General features: G+C 41.5%; 1 long non-coding RNA gene across 1 annotated transcript; it reads left to right on the top strand.

Annotated features, from left to right (window-relative positions):
• Positions 1-9,484: 9,484 nt before the first annotated feature.
• Positions 9,485-12,163, top strand: LOC309699282. Its single transcript, XR_014274296.1, has 2 exons — positions 9,485-11,714; positions 11,766-12,163. It is a non-coding gene; the product is annotated as an uncharacterized lncRNA (long non-coding RNA).
• Positions 12,164-13,801: the final 1,638 nt, after the last annotated feature.

Genomic DNA, 13,801 nt, shown 5'->3' with positions numbered 1-13,801 from the left:
AACTGCCACAGAAACATGTCGACTGCTACCAATCCAAATTCCATAAACCTGTGTGGAGAGGTGGAACATGGGAAAAGAGAAAACCCCTTTAAATCTGCTCCGGATCTGACTCATATTCTTAAAAAAGTGCCCTCTAATTACTGAATGTGGTTTTCAGTTATGTTGTATGCTGTGAACAACAAGTTGATAGAAATCTTACCAGCATCCTGATCCTGCGAAGGAAGAAAAGGAAAAGCTTTTGTGATTATTTTAATCACATTATTGAATCCACTGACTGTGAGTATTAAAATTAGCTTGAGCTTAGAGGGTAAGGATGTGGAGACCACACACATTTAGGAGGTACTGTGCATTTCTTTGTTTATACCTAAATAGATGAATCACTTTTCTGGTAAAACACTGCCCCCTTGTGGAGATTAAACTTTTATTTTTAAGAGGATTAGAAATGACCAGGAAACTGGATGGGTTCAGATGGAACAAAGCACAGCTAAGAACGTATCCTTATTAACATTGCCCTTTATTAATTCAAAATTGATTAAAACCCTAAAAATAGAGAATGACTGGAGAAAACATACTCTGAAGATGTGGACAACAATAACGAAAAAAAAATGGGGGGCCCTTTGTCCATCTCGAGAGCCATGCTAGTGAGAGACAATATACAGGGTGGGCCATTTATATGGATACACCGTAATAAAATGGGAATGGTTGGTGATATTAAAGTCCTGTTTGTGGCACATTAGTATATGTGAGGGGGCAAACTCCTCAAGATGGGTGGTGACCATGGTGGCCATTTAGAAGTCGGCCATCTTGGATACAACTTTTGTTTTTTCAATAGGAAGAGGGCCATGTGACACATCAAACTTATTGGTAATGTCACAAGAAAAACAATGGTGTGCTTGGTTTCAACCTAACTTTATTCTTTCATAAGTTATTTACAAGTTTCTGACCACTTATAAAATGTGTTCAATGTGCTGCCCATTGTGTTGGATTGTCAATGCAACCCTACTTCTCCCACTCTTCACACACTGATAGCAACACCGCAGGAGAAATGCCAGCACATGCATTTTATTGTTTTGTTTTTCTTTTTTGTTTTTCTCTTAAATGGTCTTATGTCAGAGAATGTTGATATGTTGCTTGTTTGGTTGTTTATTACCAAAAAAAGTACTAAATAAAAAGTCCCCCCTCCCCCAAAAAGAGGAAGTTTCCATATTGGATGTTTAAAATTTAAACTAGGATAAAAAATGGACAGACTAAGACTTTTTCGTGCAGCTTTCACTTGCACATTGCTACACACGTTTTGTTTTTGGTTTTTTGGTAAGGTGTCTACTGCCACTCCATGCTTAATCGCAGTCACAGTGCTCTCATGCACTTGATGGTTTGACATTGGGAAAGCCTCAGAGGGGGTCAGTTTGTGAATGGGACTGGGCCCAGTTTCTTGTGTCCCTTGTGTTGCTGTATCCCAAGTGTGGGATTAAAAAGTCTAAATGCTCCTAAAATGAACTCACACTCCCCTCTAGTGGTCACATGTGCTCATTGCAGTGCATTTTCTTGTTGCTGACTGTGGTGCTGAAAGTGTCCAGCAGCATGTGCCTGCCCTGCATAGTAATGAAATTTGAAAAACATCAATTGTTAGATCAGACTCAGAAATCTTCTGGCAGCATCATGTGATGATGTTATTGGAATTTGCTGTTTTGTTCCTTTTGCTGTTTCACCACAATCCTGCACACAGAGCAAAAACAAACAGTTTTTATGATTTGTTTTGGAAGCTTTTTTAGCAAGAACTGGAACACAGACAGCGTGCCAGGTGTTACTCTGACCATCAGTGCAGTGCATTATTTTTTTAATGCATTAGTTTTCCTGCTGATATTTGAGATAATTCATAGAAACAGACTAAAACTCTGATCAGATGTGCTTTCTTAAACAGTATTGTGGTGTTTGTGCTTTTGTAGTTTTCCATGATAGTTGTCAGCTGTTCAACCCAATGGCACAACAGTACATTTGGACATTTTAATCATGCATGATCAAAAAGTAAGCATAACAGACACAGAGTAAGCTTTGCCTTTCTATTTTTCCATGCGAATCCAAAAAACAGCAAACCACAAAGCTGCATTTGCAGTGTTTCACCTGTAGATGGCAGTGGTATAAATCCCTTTTATTTTGCATGACTTTTCTCTCCTCCTCTTGAGACAGACACCAAATCCCCTTTGAGACCAGCAGAAATATTACACAGAAATCAAACAACACTGGCTGCATGTGTGTGTGTGTGTGTGTGTGTGTGTGTGTAGAGGTGGGTACATGTGTGCCTGTGCGTGAGTGCGCCTCGAATGCCGCCAGGCCTCGTTGTGATGCTCACCGAAGCCAAAGAGCAAGAACGCTGCTGACCGTGTTGCTATGGCTGCCTGTGCTAAAGCAGACATTTGCCAGCCTATGTAAGTGTATTTGTGTGCGTGTGTGTTTACCCATGCCCATGGCTATGTGTACTTGGGAAACAGCCAAAGGCAGGGGAGAGGGTGTCACGCTGATGGATTCTGCTCCCGGCACATTGTGAGCATGAGACACTTTGAGCATTGCATGATACTACTTTAGCAGTTGGGGCAGTAAATGGAGTTCACACACTTTTCTCCTCAGCGGTGGAGTGGTGAGTGGGTGTGTGGAGAGCGGTGACCGGCAGCGATTGGAGGCTGAGAGGTTCAGCCCTGTGGCCCACGCTGGGCGGGTGGGCGGTAGGGGAGGGGGGCTTTAATGGCTGTACATGGTTAGCACTCAGGTTAGGGTAAGGCACTTCAGAGAGTGTGTGTACAATTGCTCGCCCTATTTCTCCCTCTCCGTAATGCCACTTTTGCACACTTCACTTAATATGTGAGAAACAAGGTAAATGTCAATAATCCAAAGTGGTTTCCTCTCTTTTCTCTTAACGTCTTTCCATCCAGGACAAATGCCCACGTGTGCCTGAGGTTTTCCTCCCTCTGATTTCCTCATGCAGTGGAGCAGAAGCTACGATCCAGCTGTTTATCTCTCCATCACTACGAACCCAGTCACCTTTTTCAGCCCCGTCTTCCTGATGTTGCCCTTAACCCCTTCATGCATGAATTATGACAACCTCAATCAGGATTCTTTCTTAAGTATTTTTATTCATCTTTAGGCATGAAAAAAGATTTTTGAACTTCATTTTTTTAAACATGTACTTTTAAAAGAGTTTTTTTACGTGTCCACTTAGGTGGACAGCATACTTTTTAACTTATGAATTTGACAAATGAATAAATAATTTACACTGTGTTGTGTTTATGTGCAAGTATACATCAACGCTGACACAAATACAAGAAAACAGCCTTTGAATAGCTGTCCACTGTAGTGACCACTATGCATGAAAGGGTTAAGTAGCAGTAGTGCTCACTCTGACCTGATGGGAGTAGCAGCCCTTTAGAGCAGGGGTGTCAAACATAAGGCTCGGGGGCTAGAATTGGCCCGGCAAGGAGTCCAATCCGGCAAACTGGATTTTAAAATGTGGAGGGCTTAAATTGTGGAGTTTGTATTTTCATGGATTTTACAGTTGATTAAGATCTCCCCCATGGCCTCTCATACTACACCAAAGTCATTATAAGAGAGAAACAGTTAAAAGGGAGAAAAGTTCCTGTTTTTTCACCATTTACTATAGAAATTGCATGTTTTTGTTTTTTACAGTATCTCCACAGTAAGCCAGCACACAATAAATAGTAAGTGTGTTTATATTCATCTGGTCTTCTTGCACTTTTATCTAACATACAGACAGTTCGTGTTTTAGCATTAGGTACTTGATAACTTGCACTGAGCTGTTTGTTGAGTTGAAATTAGATACAGAAGTGTTGTAATTTCCACTCTGACCTCATCACAGCAGTGCTGCAGACACAATGATAGAGAAATGCGCCTGTTTGGGTTATTGTAACAGTAACTTGGCAGGTTTAGTTTATTGTGCAGTGACCATGCAGCATGAATCTAAATGTAATAAATCATTTCCCTCTGTAAGAAGTATACAGCTGTGTGTCTGTAAGCTAACAGTATAAACGTGACATATCAATATTAACATCCCTTTGTGTTTTGTTTGTTTCTGATTGTTTTGTCACTTTATACAATCAAGTGGAAATGTCTCCTTTGACAGTTTTTGTGCTATTAATTTGTCCCCTTAGTTAAAAGATATCGATAAATTAATTACCACAATGGTTATATTATAATTGGTCATATTAAGAAAGCCCCAAAATATTATGGTCAGCCCTGATTTTGGGAAGTTTAAGCTTGTTAAACTTCCCAAAATCCAACAAGTTGGCAGAACCAGAACAAATTTCTAATGAGTTTTTACCGTGCCATCTGCTCTGTGTAAATGCATTAGTATAATGTTAAAAAACGTTGAGCAGCAGGATATTCTTTTTACTTTTTGTGCAAAAAGCACTAGTTCACATGTCAGTGCCAGGATTGCACGTGGGCAGCTTCAGTTCCGACACCTTGTTCTTCGTGTTATACTGTTTTAGTCTGTACTGATACCACTTGGATAACACGAGAGCACTGAGCGCCCCTGTGGCGTTGTGGCACTGCTGTCTGTCAGATCACCACAAAATGGAAGGTACTCAACCAACAGCCGTAATCCCTCGGATGACCAAAATCTCCCTTGCAGTTGTGGAAAATGGAACAGTTTCATAAAGGATGCTTGAATGTTGCTTCACCTGTGAACATCCACAGAGGATCACCTCTGCTCTCCTCTCCTGAAAGTCTTAAATTTCACAGGAAAACAAAGAGTGCATGAACCAAGAGAGGTTGTTCTAAGATCGGAGGTAAATAATAGGACGGGTCCCTCTTCTACGACACGACAAACAAGCTTACACACATGCATACGGAAGACACCTGTGTGTTGCCGGTCGCCTGAGGCTCTTTGATTCCTGCCGTGCTTTAATCTGTGCTGTGCTCTTGCCTGCCTTTGAAGTGAAAATCCCTGTCACCTTCGCCTCTGGCTCGGCCACATTCGCCCTCATTCTCTGCACACACACATGCAAACAAACCACAAATGACCACCTGTTATCTTTGTCATTGTAATTTCAGAGTCGCAGCTCATTTAGGAGCCTAACTCACAGTCACATATGTTGGCCCATGTATGTTCTGTTCTACTGTGCCAACAGTGAGCTAAATTTACCCCGGCAGTTATTTTAGGGTCTTTATAACATACATCACTCCCTGTCTGCTGTAATACATTTCTATCCACAGGAATAGAAACAGACTTCCAACTTTGTTCTGGGACAAAAGTCAATTCATGGCTGGAACAAAGAAGGGGCAGTGGATGGCGTAAAGAGCACCAGAAAGCGGAAAGGGCTTCAGTACAGAAGGGGAGAAAACTTCTATATGCTGGATAGGAAATTAAAATGATCTTCTTGCACGTTTCCACATTTTTTTTTCCATAGAAGTGTTTGAAATAATAGATACAGTTTAATTTAGGATTTTTAAATCACATGATTCTATTGTAATAAAATACCTTCCTGCATCGTGATCCCCTTTAAGGCATCCAACATTTTGATTCCAGCCGTAGCCCGGTAGCCTCCTGATAGCAGTCACCTTTAGCCACCACAACTTGCTGCTTCTTACACACACAGTGGAGTTTCTGCCATGGTTTAATTACACTGCTAATGCTCAGTTATTTGTATTGTCAATGATGCTGTTAAAGGAATGTAAAACATAGAGCACTAAAGCTCTTTAAAGTAATAATGTGTGCTAGAGATTTAAGTTTGTCAGCAGAGAACTGTGGGGGGTTTTCTTCTGCAAGGTTAGCTAAAAAGCTAGCTAGTTGAGCTAATGGTGCTGTAACATTAGTTCAGGAACTGAAAAAAAAAGCATTTTTTAATATTTCTAGCTTTTGTTACAAGAAAGGCCATTAATGGTTCTAAAGAAGCAGTCTAACATACAAATACAATCATTGTAGGTGTTAATAGTCTATTTCTATCAAAAAGTACATCTCTCTGTTTGGATGTTAAAGTTTACCTTATCAAAAGGTAAGAGTCAGAGGTTTATTTTGTACATTTACCACTCTGAGGCAAGTGTGAAAAGCAGAGAACTGGTGACAGTGAGTTACCATTGTTGGACTGCAACATTAGCGGTAGCAGTGGTGTTTCCCTATCACCTGCTGCTCTTTCAGTCCAACAGTGCAGCTCATTTCAATAGTAATTTACAAATAGCCAGCTTGTGAGGCATCCAGGGAACATCAGTAAATTGTAGCGTGCCCCAGTAGTCTGCATGTTTGACATTTAGCCACGTGATTGACCTCAACATTACAACCAGCTTGCTAATACTGCGTAGGTCGCCCCTGTGCTCTTACCTGTTGCGACACAGATGTGGGTCCTGTTGTGTCTGGCACTAGGATGTTGTAGGTTTTGGGATGGGGCCTCAGTGGAGCGAGCTAATCTCAGCGCATCTTGCGAAAGCTTGATTGGATTGGGATTTGGGGAGTTTGGAGGTTGGGTCAGTGCCTTTGGCTCCCTGTTGTGTTCTTCAAGTCTTTTCTAAGCTGTTTGGATGTGTGGAGGTGTACTCTGTCTTTTCGGAAGATGCTGCCGTCACCGGGGATTACTCCTGCAATGGAGGTGTGCTCGGCCTGCTGCAGTGTTTCGGTGGGTGGTACTCATCACACTAATGAAATTTGGGCACAGAGATACAAAGAATGCTTCTCAAGTATGACTCTGTTCTCTTCATTTGCATCAAAGAAGCATTAAAAAGACTTGGATTGCTGGGGAATTATCATCATCAGCACTAATCAGAAATCAGAAATCAGAAAGGGTTTTATTGCCAAATGTTGAGCAGGTTAACAACATTAGGAAATTGCTGCGGTGCTTCAGTGCAAACATACTGTCATAAATTGCGCTTAAATAGGCATGAAAAAAATAGAAGCAAGAATAAGAATTAAAAGTGCTACGTAGAAAGATATATGCATGAGATATACATGAGATATATACATGAGAATAAGAATTAAAGTGCTACGTAGAAAGATATACATGAGTGCAGGTGGTGATCAGTGCCAAACATGGAATGATGCAGTGAACACAGCATAGGGTCATGTGTTAGTGGTGGGAACAGTCGTACGTTTATTGTTCATGTGTCCAACAGCAGAGGGGAAGAAACTGTTCTTATGACGAGAGGTTCTGGTGCGAATGGACCGGAGCCTCCTGCCTCCTGCCTCCTGCCTAATGGATAAAACAGTGTTGTAGATGAACAAGATTTGGTTGATGAACCAGATTGTTCTCTGGACTCTGGAGAAGCGCTTATGAAAGAGCTGTTACAATGTACTTGTGCTTTTTGATTGTTATTGCAATAACAGAATCAATGCTTAAAAGACAGCAAGTTCAGGGTGCGATCAAGTTTTTTCTTTTTTATTGGTGCACACCCTCACCGTTTGATCCCACAAATTTATCTATTTTACTCTAAGTAATATTTAAGATATAATTTAAAATAGAAACATCAAAATGTATCAAATGAGTTTGGAACTAGCATTTAAGATCATTAACCATTGGGAAAGTATTTAATGAGGTCCTAAAGCCATTAAGTAAATTGGGTAATTATCGTGTATACACTCACTGGACACTTTGTTAGGTACAACAACACAACTGCCTTCATTCTTCATGGCCCAGTTTTCACAGTGTGCTTGAAAAATTCATCAGATATTTTGGTCACGAACTGAGATCTGGTGCCTGTGGAGAACGTTTGACTGGAGTGACCTCACAGGAAACCAGTTTAAGGTGGTTTGAGCTTTGTGAAGTGACCATTATCATCAGAAGATGGTACACCATAGCTATTAAAGGATGGTCATGGTCAACAATAATACTCAAAGTCAACTGGTACTAAGAGGTCCAAAGTGTGCCAAGAAAATATCCCCCACTCTATTACACCACCACCAGCAGACTGAACTGTTGACACGATACTGAGTTAAAAGTCAGGCTGAATTTTAGTGTTCAAAGAAAAAGCTGATGATCATTAATAAAGATGTGCTACTATTACTAATAAAATTAATAACTGTTAATAATAATAACTAGTATGTTTTAACACATTTAACAACTTCAAGCAAAAAACGTGCATGTGTACACACACCTGTTCACATGTGTGCTTTTCATCTCCTGGGCCTGTCTATTCCCAGAATCCCCCCAACTTGCACAGTCATGTCACTGAATCGGAGACACACACACACACACACACACACGCACACACACACACACACACACACACACACACACGCACACACACACACACACACACGCACGCACGCACACACACACACACACACGCACACACACACACACGCACGCACGCACACACACACACACACACACACACCTGTTGCAGGGAAACACACTGCTGCTTCAATGCCATGGCTACCGAGAAATTGACCCAGTTTCCATGGTGACAGAGATGGGGTCGGTTGCCAGCTGCCAATCCCTGGACACGCCCATGTCTCACTGACACAAAGAGATAGAGAGGGATGAAGCGATTGGAAATAAGATGGGAACATGTGGAGAGAAGATGGAAAAACGAAACGACAAAAGAATCAGAGAAAGGTGTGGCGATCAAAGCTGACTAGATGGAGAATTGAGGGAAATTGAGAGTGGAGACACTTGAAAAGCAATTTGAAAAACAGGCTGAGTGTGTTCTAAGTTGAACATATGGGAAAAAATCAATCAATCAATCAAAATTTATTTATATAGCACATTTTTAAGACCGAAGTACACCAAAGTGCTTTCCAGTAAAATCGCAGTACAAATAAAATCACACTAAAATATAAATTACAAATATATAAAATATAAGATAATTACATAATCTAAATACAGAGCCAGATGTAAATTTCCCTAATTCGCCTTAAATGCCAGATCAAACAAATATGTTTTTAAACGTGATTTAAAAGACTGAATGGAATCTGACGCGCGAATATGAAGAGGGAGAGTATTCCATAGCCTGGGTGCAGCAACGGCAAAGGCACGGTCTCCTCTGCATTCAGGAGATTTGAAATTGAGGTATAAAAACAGGTAAGAACACAGGTTATGACAGAAAAAAAGAATATACATTTGATATACAGTGGGGCAAAAAGTATTTAGTCAGCCACCGATTGTGCAAGTTCCCCCACTTAAAATGATGACAGAGGTCAGTAATTTGCACCAGAGGTACACTTCAACTGTGAGAGACAGAATCTGAAAAAAAAATCCATGAATCCACATGGTAGGATTTGTAAAGAATTTATTCTTAAATCAGGGTGGAAAATAAGTATTTGGTCAATAACAAAAATACAACTCAATACTTTGTAACATAACCTTTGTTGGCAATAACAGAGGTCAAACAGAGGTTTGCACACACAGTAGCTGGTATTTTGGCCCATTCCTCCATGCAGATCTTCTCGAGAGCAGTGATGTTTTGGGGCTGTCGCCGAGCAACACGGACTTTCAACTCCCGCCACAGATTTTCTATGGGGTTGAGGTCAGTTATCATTGTTTGAAGAAACACATGACTGATAACTGTTCTGTTTTAAGTTTATTTTTATGACATAGATTGGATCATGAGTGGGGAAAACTGAGCATTTTTAGGTTTGGTATAGTATCTTGACACATGAAATGTATCAAGATAAAGGGGGGTTTAGGGTTTAATAATTTAATTGTTTAATAATTTAGGATCATTTTAGGACCTTTTGGGTTTTTGATCATTTGGATATGGTAAAACTGAAACTGTTATTTTTAAGTTAAGGTTAAAAGATTAAAAGTGAACTTGTCACGGTTTGCGAGGCAAGCCGTGTGGAGTTGTAGAAAAGGACCCAAAAGGCGGCAGCTCTGGCGCAGGTGAATATTTATTTACAACGGTGGGCACAAAACAGCACTGGTGGAAAAAACAACCTAAACTGGGTAAGCTAATAACACAAACCAGAAACGAGACGCAGGGAGACCGAGGGGAAACATGGAATAAACACAAAGAGAGACGAGAGCTCATAAATACACAGAGGGGCACAAGGGGGTAAGAGTCACAAAGGGAAAAAACACTTAGGGAACACCACAACAGGACACCTCAGAAAACCTGGCCTAAATAAGGAGCGAAAATACAAGGAACCAAGAATGCTGGGCCAACATGGCCCAGGACCATGAATCCTGTTTAGAAGATACAATGCCGGTTTTTCAAAGCTGTGAATAAATTTTAGAGGGAAAACTAGTGAGGGTTGAAGGAGTAGAACAGGTTTGATTTCTTTTTTGATTTTTAGAAGAAGTGGTTATAATGTAGGCTTACACATACAGATATTACATAGGAGGTATTTTTAGGATAAAGGGGGAGCTTATAAATAGAAATGATTTTTATACATATTGCATTTTGTGCTTTTAAAGGAGTTGTGGCTCAAATTTGTCTCTGGAGGGTCACGAGCCTTTGGCTAGCGCTATGATTAGCCAATCTACTGTGAGGATAATATGAGTTCATGAAGGATTGCACACGCTTACAGACACAGAGTTAAGAAACACACATGACAGTATTGATTCCAGGCAAAAGGCCTTAAATTCATTTAGCTTTTAACTGAACTTAAAGAAGGACCAAAGAGGAAGGAAAGCATATATTTTGGTTAGGTCTGATAAACTAGAATTAGGAGGTATGGTTACATTAAAAGGAGCAAAATGAAATAAAAAGGCTATACCAAAACAGGTGATAACATAGGAAATGTGAGGTTTTAAAATGAAGTTAGTGTTAACACATAGGAGTTGTTTCAAGGCAGCATTTAGCTATGATGAAATGTATACAGGAGTAATTGCTTATATGCTTAAACTTAATTGATTAAAGTGGTTGTTTTCTTTTGGAGTAGATTAACTTGCAGCAGCGACAACTTGTGCACAGGATGTTGATGATCAGATAAGGGAAAATAGAGCGAGCAACTGGACGTGAAAGCAGGGCTTAAAGAGTTTAAAGTGATGAGGAACGTTGAAGAATATACATAAATACAAGTCAATAAGTTAAGAGCATAATTAGGATCAGGCTTTTGATTAAAGAGTTCCAGATAGGATAAGTTAGGGAGATGCAAGAAAAGGTGTTTTGTTTCCTTTGCAGAAGATCTCGGCGACCACAGGAGGGGCGAGGATCCTGGAGATCTCGAGGTTCGAGACCACCAGAGAAGGGTCTGCGTGAGGACACAATGTATTGTGACCTCTGGTGTTCCAGAGGTCAAAAGGGGGAGTGTCGAGGAGGGAAATTATTTTACTGCTATTGTTAAATAATTGTCATTGCATTAATAATATAATCTGCAGCATGGATATTGCATTCCAAGGTTTAAACAGTGTCTCTTTCAGAAAGACTGAGTTGCAGGCTGACAGGAAGTTGTATGCAGAAGTGAAAGCAGGAAGTTATTTTGAGCCGCAGGCTAAGACGAGGCTTTAACAATGTAACAGATAGCTTTAAGAAGGCCTTAAGCAGCTATGACTATTTTATACACAATGCATATCTGTGCTTATTAAAGAGTTGGAGTTCGGTCAATTAATTGGGGGTCGGAAGCTTTGTTCGGCGCGATGTTCGGACAATCTATTGTGCAAGTGACTTGGAGCCATAGAAGGAATCGCAATACATGCTTACAAAACACTTATATCAGGTCATTTTATATTAAGGTTTTAGTAGAGGTTCTTGGTTAAAACATTTATTTAGTAGAAGACATACACATAGTCTCAGTGAGCTTCTGGTCTGGTAAAAGGTCAGAAGTGCAACAGGTGAATTGAGAAAGAGCATTTGAGGACGAGACACAGATAGTAGGTGAAGAGGTGACACAAAGAGCATGTGAGGTCAACACACACACACACACACACTTTAAATTAGATTTATTTAGAGGAAGAGGTTAGTTATGTTTGGCTGTAACTGCAAAATTGTCTTGGTAAAAGAGGAACCGTTTCTTGGTGTCTCGGCAAGAAAGAGGAACAAGATAAGAACGGAAAGTACCACGCCATGAAAATAGAAGATGATTTTCTAGGTGAAAAGTCATGATGATGTTGATCTGATCTATGTATAAAATGTACTGGTGACGCATGAAGGGGCGTCAGTAAACAAACCCTGATGCTATAAAATATCTGTTCATGCTTTGATTAAGTCGAAGACTACTTCCTGTCTGCGTACAGAGTTGTCTTCCCACACGTGTGTTCATTAAAATCATCGTTTGACTTCACCCGGCCGGATCGGTGTGGTTATTCTTCGATCACCTCTTGTACCCTTCCTCAATACTGAATCTTAACACTGGCTAGGCCACTCCAGTACTTTCAAATGCTTCTTACGGAGCCACTCCTTTGTTGCCCGGGCGGTGTGTTTTGGATCATTGTCATGTTGGAAGACCCAGCCTCGTTTCATCTTCAAAGTTCTCACTGATGGAAGGAGGTTTTGGCTCAAAATCTCACGATACATGGCCCCATTCATTCTGTCCTTAACACGGATCAGTCGTCCTGTCCCCTTGGCAGAAAAACAGCCCCATAGCATGATGTTTCCACCCCCATGCTTCACAGTAGGTATGGTGTTCTTGGGATGCAACTCAGTATTCGTCTTCCTCCAAACATGACGAGTTGAGTTTATACCAAAAAGTTCTACTTTGGTTTCATCTGACCACATGACATTCTCCCAATCCTCTGCTGTATCATCCATGTGCTCTCTGGCAAACTTCAGACGGGCCTGGACATGCACTGGCTTCAGCAGCAGAACACGTCTGGCACTGCGGGATTTGATTCCCTGCCGTTGTAGTGTGTTACTGATGGTGACCTTTGTTACTTTGGTCCCAGCTCTCTGCAGGTCATTCACCAGGTCCCCCCGTGTGGTTCTGGGATCTTTGCTCACCGTTCTCATGATCATTTTGATCATGATTGGACAAAAGGCACCATTATCAAACTTCCAAAAAAAGGTGATTTGGGTGACTGTAACAACTGGCGGGGCATCACGTTGCTGTCGGTACCCGGGAAAGTGTTTTGCCTCGCTCTTTTGAATCGGCTACGATACGCTGTGAACGAACGATTGCGAGAAGAGCAGGCTGGGTTTCGGAGTGGCCGGTCATGCGTCGAGCAAATCTTCACCCTCCGCATGATCATTGAACAAACATTGGAATACCAAAAGAAGATTTCTATTAATTTCATTGACTTCGAGAAGGCTTTTGACAGCGTCCACCGGCCGACTCTATGGGCTATCCTACGCCACTATGGAGTCCCTCAGCAGTTTGTAGATGCCTTTCGTTGTCTCTACTCCAACTCCCGTTGCTGCGTCCGGACGGATGACGGCTGCACAGCCTTCTTCAAGATCAATACTGGCGTCCGACAAGGATGCGTGCTATCCCCTTTCCTCTTCCTGTTGGTAATTGACTTCATCATGCGACGATCAGTTGACCAAGCTGGCATCGGTGTGCCCTGGCACGAAGCGCGTAATCTCACTGACTTGGACTTCGCAGATGACATCGCCCTGCTGGGCTCGACTCAGGAAGACCTCCAAAAGTTGACCGTGGCCCTGCAGAGGGAGGCAACGAAAGTTGGATTAAGAATCAGCGCCAAAAAAACCAAGGTACTCCGAGTTGGCTATGCACGTGCCCGCATTCCTGTCATGATCAACCAACAACGTGCTGAAGAGGTGGAGAATTTTACATATCTTGGCAGCATCATCTCGAATGACGGGGTCTCTGATCGGGATGTCGACGCCAGAGTAGGGAAGGCAGTTGGTGTCCTGCGACGTCTCCAACCTATTTGGAACTCGACTTCCCTGAATGTGAGGGTCAAGATCAGACTACTGAACTCTATCGTCTTCCCTACTGCACTTTACGCTAGTGAAACCTGGC

Source organism: Aulonocara stuartgranti (assembly GCF_965226115.1).
Source record: "Aulonocara stuartgranti genome assembly, chromosome: 22".
Taxonomy (NCBI): Eukaryota; Metazoa; Chordata; class Actinopteri; order Cichliformes; family Cichlidae; genus Aulonocara; species Aulonocara stuartgranti.
This window is presented reverse-complemented; position numbering and strand designations above follow the sequence as displayed.